This window comes from Rutilus rutilus (assembly GCF_951802725.1).
Source record: "Rutilus rutilus genome assembly, chromosome: 11".
Classification (NCBI taxonomy): domain Eukaryota; kingdom Metazoa; phylum Chordata; class Actinopteri; order Cypriniformes; family Leuciscidae; genus Rutilus; species Rutilus rutilus.
Genome location: NC_140216.1, coordinates 26735075 through 26746232, shown reverse-complemented (window position 1 = coordinate 26746232; position 11158 = coordinate 26735075). Strand labels below are relative to the sequence as shown.

At 35.3% G+C, this 11158-nt stretch overlaps 1 long non-coding RNA gene across 1 annotated transcript; it reads left to right on the top strand.

Annotated features, from left to right (window-relative positions):
* The first annotated feature begins 8632 nt into the window (after positions 1 to 8632).
* On the top strand, positions 8633 to 9848 carry LOC311300079. Its single transcript, XR_014629231.1, has 3 exons — positions 8633 to 8726; positions 9226 to 9281; positions 9558 to 9848. It is a non-coding gene; the product is annotated as an uncharacterized lncRNA (long non-coding RNA).
* Positions 9849 to 11158: the final 1310 nt, after the last annotated feature.

Genomic DNA, 11158 nt, shown 5'->3' with positions numbered 1-11158 from the left:
GTATTCTCGGGAAGGAGGGAGAGAGGCACTTATATACCCAGCTGTGACGTGCACACACACGCACACAAATGCATTCACACACACTTACACAGACGTGCACGCACATAGAAAGTGTTTAAGCATATACATATTTACATGCTATTTTGAGTCTGCTTTTTCTTAGAATTAAAGAAATTTAATTCCAAATTAAAGGTGGTGGGGGGGGGGGGGGGATTAAATTATTCTATTTAAACTTGTCATTCATTCTGAATTTGGTCATACTTTAATTTCAACGGCCACTTCACACAGACATAGACAGTGAGAGATGTCTGGCTATTTGGTGATCTGGGCGGAAAAAAACAAATATGCAATTTGTAAGCCATATTTATTTAAGTGTTAGATATGCTGCCCATTTCAGTCCTTGCGTTTCATGTGTAAGTGAGTGGAAACCATTATGCACCTGTACTCTCTGGATGTCCAGGTGTGAGCCAAAGTAGACACACAAGTGTGAGTCTGAATGTAATTGTTGATAGAACATTTTGTGAGTCATTGATAAAAACTGTCTTTAGACAGACTTTATATAACTCTTTATATAACTTACAGCTTTATGTATATATAACTTTCTGGAAGTGTTTCAGCATCAGTACTTTTTACAAGGATTACGTAGTAAACACTATGTGCCAATACCTGTCTCAAGGCCATTTTCTTTTTAGTTTGCTGTATCTGTTTCCCTTTCTCCTTTCATCAAAGTCATTCTTCTATGACTTCTTTCTTTATCTTCTGCCGTCACAATGCTTTTTATAAACCTTTCTGCATAGAATGGAGACTGTGGTGTTTGACAAGAAAATCAAGCAGATTCATTTTGAGATAACCTGGTCAATCGACCATAATCGATCACGGTTGATTCCTTCATTTGCATAGTAATGGGAAGATAAGACACAAGGTAGAGAAGTTATCATGGTCTGTATGAGCTCTAGCAGTATTTCCTATGTGAACTTAAAGGTATAGTTTACCTAAAAATAAAAATGGTATAATTATTTACTCATCCTCATGTTGTTCCTTTCTAAAGAATATCCTGGTTTCAGCATTTATGCGAATCAAGCTGTCGAGTTCCAAAATGACAAAACCAACACCATGAAATTACACTTTTATGATACTTTAACTGTATTTTTGTAATTTTGGACCTTGATAGCCCCAGTAATATACTTACATAAAAGCCTAAAAAAAAAATTAAAAAAAAACTTGCGCAATACCATCTCACGTCATTCATCTTATTCTTGCCTGCTAACCTTTTGTTGTGCAGAGCTCAACGCTGAGGATTTTTTACTTCTGGCCAGTGGTTAAAATTTTTACTTGCCCCGCCACAAAAAAGTAATGAATAAAATTGGCCTAGTTATTACCTTCATTGTTTTTTATTTTGACCCATAACCTAAATAAATATGGTTGTGACACCATGTTTTTCAGGTATGTCTAACAGTAATTTTCAGGTCGAGAAAATTATTAATCAAATGTAAAATAGCACTGCATAGTCTTCACTATATAAATTAAATATAGATTAATCCTTATTAAAGTTACAAAAGTGATTCAGTCAAGAGCAGTGCTTTTTTCTTTGTCCTTTGTTTTTTGATTAACATTGATTAACATATGTTCACTCAAGATAACAGACTATTGGCCAGATTTTCTAACAGCTTCCGCCAGCGCAAACCCTCTTTTGGCGCTAAAAATCTATTGTCTGGATTTACTGGATTTAAGACACACAGTGAAAAGGCGTGGACAGGGTTATTTTTGCGGCTGATCTTATGCATTTGTAGGAGTTTCCCTTTCAGATGCAAAATTTATGGGAGGAGAGTATTTAAATGAATCATGCAAGGCGATTTACTTAGGTTTGCGCTAGTCAACTTACAAGTATTTGCACCATTATTTTTCTTAAATCAGACGCTAATTTGCACTATTCTTGGAAGATTGCGTTGGTCATTATGGAAGTGATCTGGCTACATCTGTGTTTATTAATTTGTGCATTGTCAGAAAATCACTGCAAATGATAAACTTTCGTGATGCAGCATTGGCCCGATCAGGCAACTGACATTGACAGAACTGTCCTGCATGAGCGACGTTTAAGCTGGCCCTGGGCCATTGGGCAGTCCTTATTGTTGAGCCCTGAACTTTGTCACTTAAAAAAAAGATGTCAAATATAAAAAAGATACACAATTTAAGTTCACATGGGGTACTTTAATTTGTTTTCACAGAAAACAGCTGTGAATAAATATAACTGTCTGTCCACCTGTCTCTCCTTCATTCTTTCTCTTTCTCTCCATTAATCTCTCCCTCTCACGGTTATCAGGGTGCAACATTTGCGTGGTTGGTGTGGGAACACTTGTGTGGGAGGTGCTGTGAAGCATGAGAATTGATTGGTTTGCGTGTGGGAGGTGTTTGTGTGATTTTAGCCCATTGTAGTGTGAAGGCAACCTGCACTTCAATTTGCTTGACTTCTTTACTCCAGGTGTGAAGCAACCTGTGCACACATGAGCAACACTCGCAACCTGTGTTTCATGAGACGATTATTATAGCAATCTATGTGCATCAAGACTACTGACCTTTAGTCCACAGTGCACTTTAAACTTTCATCACCTTAGTCGAAATCTGCTAAGGGTTAACAATGGAACGACAGTTTTAAAAAGTGACTTTTCACTATTATTTTCAACAGGATCTGCATTTTCATGGGTTTAAATCAAATATTGTTTGTTATTTGAGACAATAAAAGAACTTTGTGCAATCAAAACCACTCCTTTCCTGGTCAAAAATAACTTGATTTTCAAAAGTCTACGAATTTGCAAAAGCTGACGATCCAAACATGTCAGTCTCTGAGTAACATGAAATTTATTTAAGCCACAAAATAAACTTTATTCTTTAAAATAAGTATAATGAACTAACTGAATATTTTTCTTACGCAAACTCATCGCTTTGCTTCAGAAGGCCTTTATTAACCCCCCCCCCCGAGCCTTGTGGAGTTTGTCTATGATGGATGTATGCAATTCACTGCCATTGCCAAGCGTGGAAGAGCCAGGATATTTTTAAATATAACTATTGCAAGTCGAATACATTTAGGATGGCTTGAGAGTGAGTAAATTATGGGATAATTTTCATTTTAAAGTGAACTACTTTTAAAGACTTTTCAAGAGTGATCTTGAGATGAGTCCCTGTAGTCATCAAATTTGACTCTCATATGCTGATGTAATTTTGATTGCAAGCATACCATTAAAAAGTTTGGGCTAAGTTAATTTTATTTACCAAAGATCAAGATCAAATGTTTTGAAACTAATCTAAATGACACATTTAAAATAAATTCTGAACTTTCAGAATTTCATCAAAGATTCCCAAAAAAGTATTACAGTTTCCACAAAAATGTTAAGCAGCAAAACTTTTTTTTAACATAACAATAAGGAAAGTTTATTGAGCACCAAATCAGCATATTAGAATGATTTCTGAAAGACCCAAGACACCGAAAACTGGAGTAATAGTTGATTAAAAAAAAATCACTGAATTACATATAACATTACAAAAATATTAAAATAGAAAACAGTTATTTCAAATTGTAATAATATTTCCTAATATTACAGTTTTTACTGTATATTTGAACAAATAAATAAATGTCAAAAAAAAAGTTTTGCCATGATCAGTCATGTCGAATCAACTGCTCTGCAACTCATTACTTCAATCTCACTCCAAATGGTCTTGGTTTAAACAATTACTCGCAGTCTTTGCAGAAATCCTGTCTCTAATGCTCATCATGTTTTATTCTGATTGGTGTCTGTCATGACAAGGTCAAATCTAAATCGAGGGCTAGGAGGTTAAATGGCAGATATAATTGTGCTCACCTCACATTCTTCTGGAAAGAAATGAACCCAGCGCCATTACCAAAAATCATTCCAGAGTAATTGAGGATGACCTATGTAAATCTATGCTTCTTACAAGATGGTTAAACTTTTCTCTGCACACATGAATGAGTAATTTAAAGCTGTTTCTCTTTTTGCTGCTGCCCCTCTCTCTGTCTATAATTACATGCTGGGGGCATGTCAATTAATGAGACTTAATTACAACATTTCAGTCCAGAAAAGACAGTCCAGTAAAATGTCCATGTTACTTCCAGATGTTAGCTGGAATTAGAGGAGACCAAGCAAAACTGGCAGACTTGTGTCTTGTGCAAGACTTTATGAAAAAAATAAAACAAATAATTGTAGCTCATATCTGTTAACTTTAAGAACATGGATAGTGTAGTGTGGAGTGCACTCCTAAATGTTAAATTAACTTCTAGCTGATCAGATTTAACATGTACAGTCATTCCTTTTTTAGCAGAAATTGACCAAAATATTGGTGATTACTGCACTCTCAATAAATCTGTCCACTCAAATACTCTGTAGGGAAAGTCCCTCCCTCAATACCATCTACGTCTGACTAGCATTAGCAATTAGCAAATAATGTCATAATGAAAATGAAAAGGACCATAATGTCAAATGAAAAGGTTTTTGGCTTTAGTTTATGACAAGCCCTTTGATATCCCAGGAAAGAAATGCTCCTCAAGCTATTGATGGGCACTTTATAATTTTAAGTGAATGCAAAGGTCTCTGGAGATATCAATAAACAAAAAGAAAGTTATTCATTTTTGCAGATGCTTTTATCCAAAACTGTACATTGCATTTGTGGTATAGATAAATTTGTGTGATCGCTGGGAATTGATCCCTTTACCTAGTGCCACATTCATCTACAGCAACTGTCAAGTAGCTGAAGAATCAAGGTAAAAAATAGAACAGTGTGACAATAAAAAGCACACACTGCCAGATGTCACAGTGATAAACCATATGTCCTTTGGTAAACACTAAATAATTCACAACTAAATGAATGCATGTTTTTATGCAAGTCTCTGTCACCTTTACAATACCACTGTGATTTGAATGAAAGAAAATTACAATTTTATTCAAGGACCCTGCAGATTCCTTGATCATAATGATATTTCATCCCAGCAAACTGGGAACATTTCCATAGTTTTTACTAATGTTCTTTAAAAGTTAATGTTCATGGAAGGTCCTTAAGATGTGATTTGCACTTGATGAATGTTCTTGTAATGTTGAGAGAAAATGTTCATTGAATAACATTCTTGCAATGTCCTTATGTTGTTATTTGCTGAATGTTATCATAAAGTTATCATAAAATGTTCTGAGTACAACCAACGTTCATGGAATGTCCTTACAATGTAATTTGTCCTTGAAGAATGTTCTTGTAATGTTCTCATAACATTGAAAAAAACAAAAAACATTGTATTTCTATTCCATATCCCATACTCCATATGAAACAGGTCATATATACAGAACACAATAGTGTGTGTATTGTTTTATTTTTTTTTCTAGTGTGTTGTTTTCCATATGTCTTGTTAGATTTGACTTGTGCGCTGTCTAGTTGTATGTTTGTGTTCTTTTTCCGCATTGTTTAACTTGGTGGGGTTGTGTTTTTGGTTTAGAAAAAAAATTAAATGCTTTGCTCTTTATAAATCCATATTTTGGACGGTGTAATTCCCAGAGACTCAATTTAGTGTATTACTACAGTAAAATGTGAATCTTAAAGTAAAGTCTTAGCTGTTATTTTTTTGTAATTCAAATATTTAATATACTTTGAAAGTTTTATACTCTGGAAAAATGTAAACATGTAACTTTTTTAATCCAGTCAAGAAATGAATTGCTTACATTGTATCTATTTTTATCATTTGAATTAACTAGTGCAAAATGCCCGTGCAAAATCAGTTTTTGTGTGTGTTTTTAGTAATTGTTGGTTTGGTGTGTTTGAGTGCTCATTGTTACAATTACACAGCAAAAGTTTAGTGACATTTTTATTTGTGCATGGTAGAAAGCACACAGTGAACTCTGAGAAAACGCTATGCTCGAGCAAACAGTTTGTGAATAGGCTACTACAGATGATGCACGTGAAAGAGATTGTGAACACATTGAATAGGATATGTTTAGTTGGTGAATAGCATAGGCTACTATTACACAGTAGCGATAACGTTAAGCGCACCAGAATGAATATTCAGAAGTAAACAGCATAGCTGACTTACAGATTCAGTTAACATCCACAAATGAATAAGTGCGTCGATTCAGGGAGCAGTGCAAAGTGCCCGTGCAAAATCAGTTTTTGTGTGTGTTTTTAGTAATTGTTGGTTTGGTGTGTTTGAGTGCTCATTGTTACAATTACACAGCAAAAGTTCAGTGACATTTGTATTTGTGCATGGTAGAAAGCAAATACTGATACTGACATAATGACATACAATAAATTTGGAAAATTGAACTACACTATTCAGGGAGCAGGCTACACAGAGAACTCTGAGAAAACGCTACTTAAGCTCCGCTGCTTTCTTCAACCCTCTCTGTCTCTGGTCCTGGGCTGTGCTCACTCAGTGTCAGTGTGAGAGGGGGAGTGGCCAGCGGCTAGAGCGCCAAAAGCCAGTGTGTGCTTCTTTTACCGATATATATTTAATGATATATTTTGCATTTCTAATCCAAACAACGTCAAACTTGGCACTGCACTTACTCATGCCCGTAGCAAGACACCTGTCGAGTTTGAAATCCATCGGACTAACGGTTCGAGAGATATGCGAATAACAGACATACAGACACACACACACACAGACATACAGACAGACAGACGTTTCTGTAATTTATACAGTGGCTAGAACTGTCTCCTCACAGAGCGAAGGTCAACAGTTCATGTCCCAGCTATGCCAGGAAGGCATTTCTAACATTGCAGACCGTAGAGAGGATAAGTCAAGCCAAGTCACCTTCATTTATATAGCGCTTTTAACAATATGGATTATTTCAAAAAAGCTTTAAAGTGATAATAGGAAATTACCGTAACACATTGTTTAGGATTTACAACAGCTCTAGGATAAAGTTATTGTCCAGCTAAAGTTAGTTTTGATTCATTGATTCACTTCCATTGCGAAGATCATTAGTTATTAACTTAGGGGCCACTTACACAACACCGTTCTAACAGGAAAACCCTTAACATGCTCCGTCCATCCGTCTATCCGCACAAAACAGTGTCTGAGGTCTCGAGAAGAACCCACTCCCTGAAATAGGTTTGAAGGTGCAAACAATTATGCGTTATCTCTGGGCAAACCTCAAAAACCTAAACCCGCACACATGCTCATTACATGTTCATTCCAAATGTATGTGCGTTTTAATATATATGTGCGCATGCGTGTAGTCCTTCTTTACAAATCAACCCTCAATAAACTACTTGTCTGTCTTAAAAATGTATAATACATAATTTTTTTGTCACGTCTGCGTAGCCACATGAACCAGAATTATCCTGACAACATTTTATCTGTACTGAGGTAAAGGGAAGGTAAGGAGGCCTTCACAGGGGAGGGACTGGTTGACACTTAAGGACTGCATACAAAAAAAGTATACTTCAAGTTCATTTTATGAAGTATACTTAAGTTATGTTCAAGTATATTTTAAGTATACTTTATGTAGTAAGTATACTAATATCAATGTGTACTTGTAGTAAACTTGTAAGTGTACTATTTCAATACTGCTTCGGACTAAACTGGCCCACTTTTAGTATATAAAAGTATACGTTTAAGGGTACTATAATAAGTGTAAGAGTAGTAAACTTTAAGTACACAACTAGGTTTCTCATTTGTACTGCATCTGTACAAGTAAACTTATAAGTATACTAGTAGTTTACTATTTGAGTAGTACATTTTTTAATTTATGAAAGTACACACTGAAGTGTACTCTCAGTAAACTACTTGTTAAGTAGTTTATACTGCAAGCATACTTGTAAGTTTTCTTTAAGTGAACATAACATTATACTTATAGTTTACTATTTATATATTATTTTTGCACTTGCAGTATACTACTATGTTCAAATGTAGATATTTTTTATACTTGAAAAATACCTTTAACTGTACTTTAATTTTAAAAACATTTTATTAGTTTCATGCATCCTTTTTTATCAACACTTGAATGTCGGTAAGTTTCATAAAGAAAGGCAACATTTTAAACAAGAAAATAATTTTTTTGTCAATACGCCTTGATCAGATTCAGAACGATGATCAAAACACAGATGCAGTAGATCGAGTCCAACACCCCCAAAGCTTCACAGTCGTTTTCTCTTCATGGGTTACGCTTAATTTCATTTGGTAATATTAAGCAGTTTTGATTTACACGCTGTTTAATGTTTGATGATCACGTTATTTTACATTTGCGTGAGCAATCTTCTATCACTTGTTTCAGCTTCTTCTCCTGTGTTTTGATCCGGAGATTCTTTACTAGAAGATGTGTCATATAGCGCCCCCTAAAAGTGAAAACTCTTGCTGCGTTCCAAACCGCATACTTCCCTACTATTTAGTATGGGAAAAAGAGTAGGCGAGCGAAAAAGTATGTACGAATCCAAAAGAGTAGGCGAGAATAACCTGGGTGACGTACGAATTATCGCGAGATTCGGACTTAAGTGCGTTCCAATATGCCTACTTTCCTACTATATAGTAGGCGAAAACAGTACGTGAAGGAAGCAGTACGTTCGAAACATCAGTATTCATAAAAGAGTAGGCGAGAAGTTCCCGGATGGCTTACTTCTTCCGGCCAGATTTTTGAGTGCTCATCCGATGGATACTCTTCTATCCCAGGAGGCCACGCGAGAGGATACGTCATTATCAAACAGCGCAGAGATCGGCGACGCGGGTGCTTTCAAATGTGAGTAAACACAGTTCCTTTTGTTAAAATTGCATGTGTTGAACTACTGTAGAGTAAACTGTTGAATTGTTGAAGGTGTAAAGACGTTACACAGTGTAGTATAGTTGTGATTTTGCTGTAAAAACACGTTTTATTGTATACAACGTTAGCTAACAGGGGAGCTCCAGTAAAGACACGTAAGTTACGTCTCTAAAGTGGATTTACATAAACAAACCATACATCAAAGACGCTTATTTTAAATGTCTATTTACATCTGACAGGAAAATCTTGAAATATCACAACATGAAATAGACATCTGAGTGAAATGTGTGCTATTATGTAGAACAAATCTATAAAGTAACTAACGTTAAACATAAGTTATCTATTTTATTTGTCCTTTACTGTTGATAAATTGAGGAACATTTATGTTGGATAAAAAGTTAAAACAACCTCAACATGTAAATGTAGTGTTGAGTTCATAAATCACAGAGGTAACGTGAATCTTGTCTGGATGTTACAGGGTCAGATGAACAGATGTGTGTTTATCTGGTGGAGAGTTGCTCATGAAGGCTTTGAGTGAGTATACTACAGAAATGAATAACAACTATTTAAATCTTAAGTTGTAGTTTATTTTAATTATTGTAATTTCAAACAGAGCTATTACAGCACTTTTCTGATTCTTGATTTCTGTGCATTTGCCGCACAGCTTTTGTGGTGGAGCAGGACCTGCAAGGGAAGATGATGGCGGCATTTGTGGAAAAAAAGCGTTTTTGTCTTCTAAATAATACTGAAATCAAATGACATTGTGTGGTTAAAATTACTGCTTTTGTGTTATGTTTGTGCATTTTGTAGGATCTGAAATGTCAGCGGGCTGGTGTGAGCACTGAGGATGAAGAGCACAGAGATGAATCCTGGAGATGGTCCCTCCATCACTCCACTTGCCTCAGATTGTGAAGCACAACACATCACGCAACAACCTCCGGCACAAGGGAACGGCTCACCTCTGGCGGTCAGCTGATTCAGCAGAATAAAGCTGCAGAATGGGAACCGCTATGTTGAGACGGCAGAAGGATGTGGGGTTCAGTGCCTGTAGTCTACATACATACATGATTGTAGTTTGAATAAAGCTTGTTTCATGTGTTGACTTATGCATTTGTTTATTGTGTGATGGTGACTTTCATTCATTCTTTTACTAATTTATTAATATTTCTCATTGTTGTCAGTAAATAAAATATAATTATTTAATTAATGTTTGATTTAATTGTTTGAAAGAAGATGTAGATATGTTCATTATATACACATCTAGAGTGTATTCAATCATGCATAGCTATGTCATATGACATACATTACAATTTGTTTGTTTTATTGAATTATATAATTTTCAGTAAAAAGTCATATAATTAAGTATTGGTCAGCATTTATCGTTGTTATTATTGTATGTTTTGGGGTGGGATAGAAATGCAATTCATTCTGAGGTAATATTCATTTTTAATATTAATGATACTTAAAATTTTCGAGTATAAAATCAACAGTTTTCCTCCAAAGGCGAATCTTCGCACAGCTGTCCTTTGCGCAGACATTACAAACGCTGAGGAAACCCGTTCTAGGTAGGGCTGTCGAGTTACTGATGTTATGAGATCTGTAAAAAATCTCATTATGTATGCAAACCCAATATATATATATAATTGGTTTGCATACATAATATGAGATTTTTTACATAGGAAAAAAGAACCTACAAGGTTGAATATCTTAATATATATTTTCTTAAATAATTCATTATAATACATTTAAAAAAAGCATTTTTTGTTATTTATAGGCCTGAGAGATGAAACGACAGTTAAATTCAACAAGAAAAAGAGGAAAAAATAAAGCAGTTAGCCACTTTTGCTTGTGGATGAAAATATTTGGATATAAAAAATTAACAACATATTCAAGAGATGACAATTTTGGGATTTCGTAATAAAAATAAATAACATCGTTAAAGGCAGGGTAGGTAGGATTTATTAAAAATTAAAGATCCAAATTTGTTAAAACTTTCTATATATATCAATACATAATTAAAATGTAAGAACTCTGAAAAAAAGAGTATAAAAATCAAGTGACTCTAGACCGTTTAATCTGTATTAAACACAGCTCATTATTTCGATTCGGGACGAATCAAAGGATTGGCTTAGGCGACTGTCACTCTCTCGCAACCATGGCAACCACCCTTTTGCCACACAGCACCTGCCCACTTGCGCGCGACCGTTTGATTTGAGGAGTGCGAGAGGCACGGAACCTGATCACACCTCCGTCCAGTAGATGGCGGTAATGCACTATGTTTGCAAGCTGCCAATAAAATCTATCGAAGAAGAAGAAGAAGGCACTGAACCTAGGAATACCAAAACAATGGCAGAGAAAGAGCAATCTAAATTTACAGTACCGGCATATGCAGTTAGTGAAGGCAAACCAGG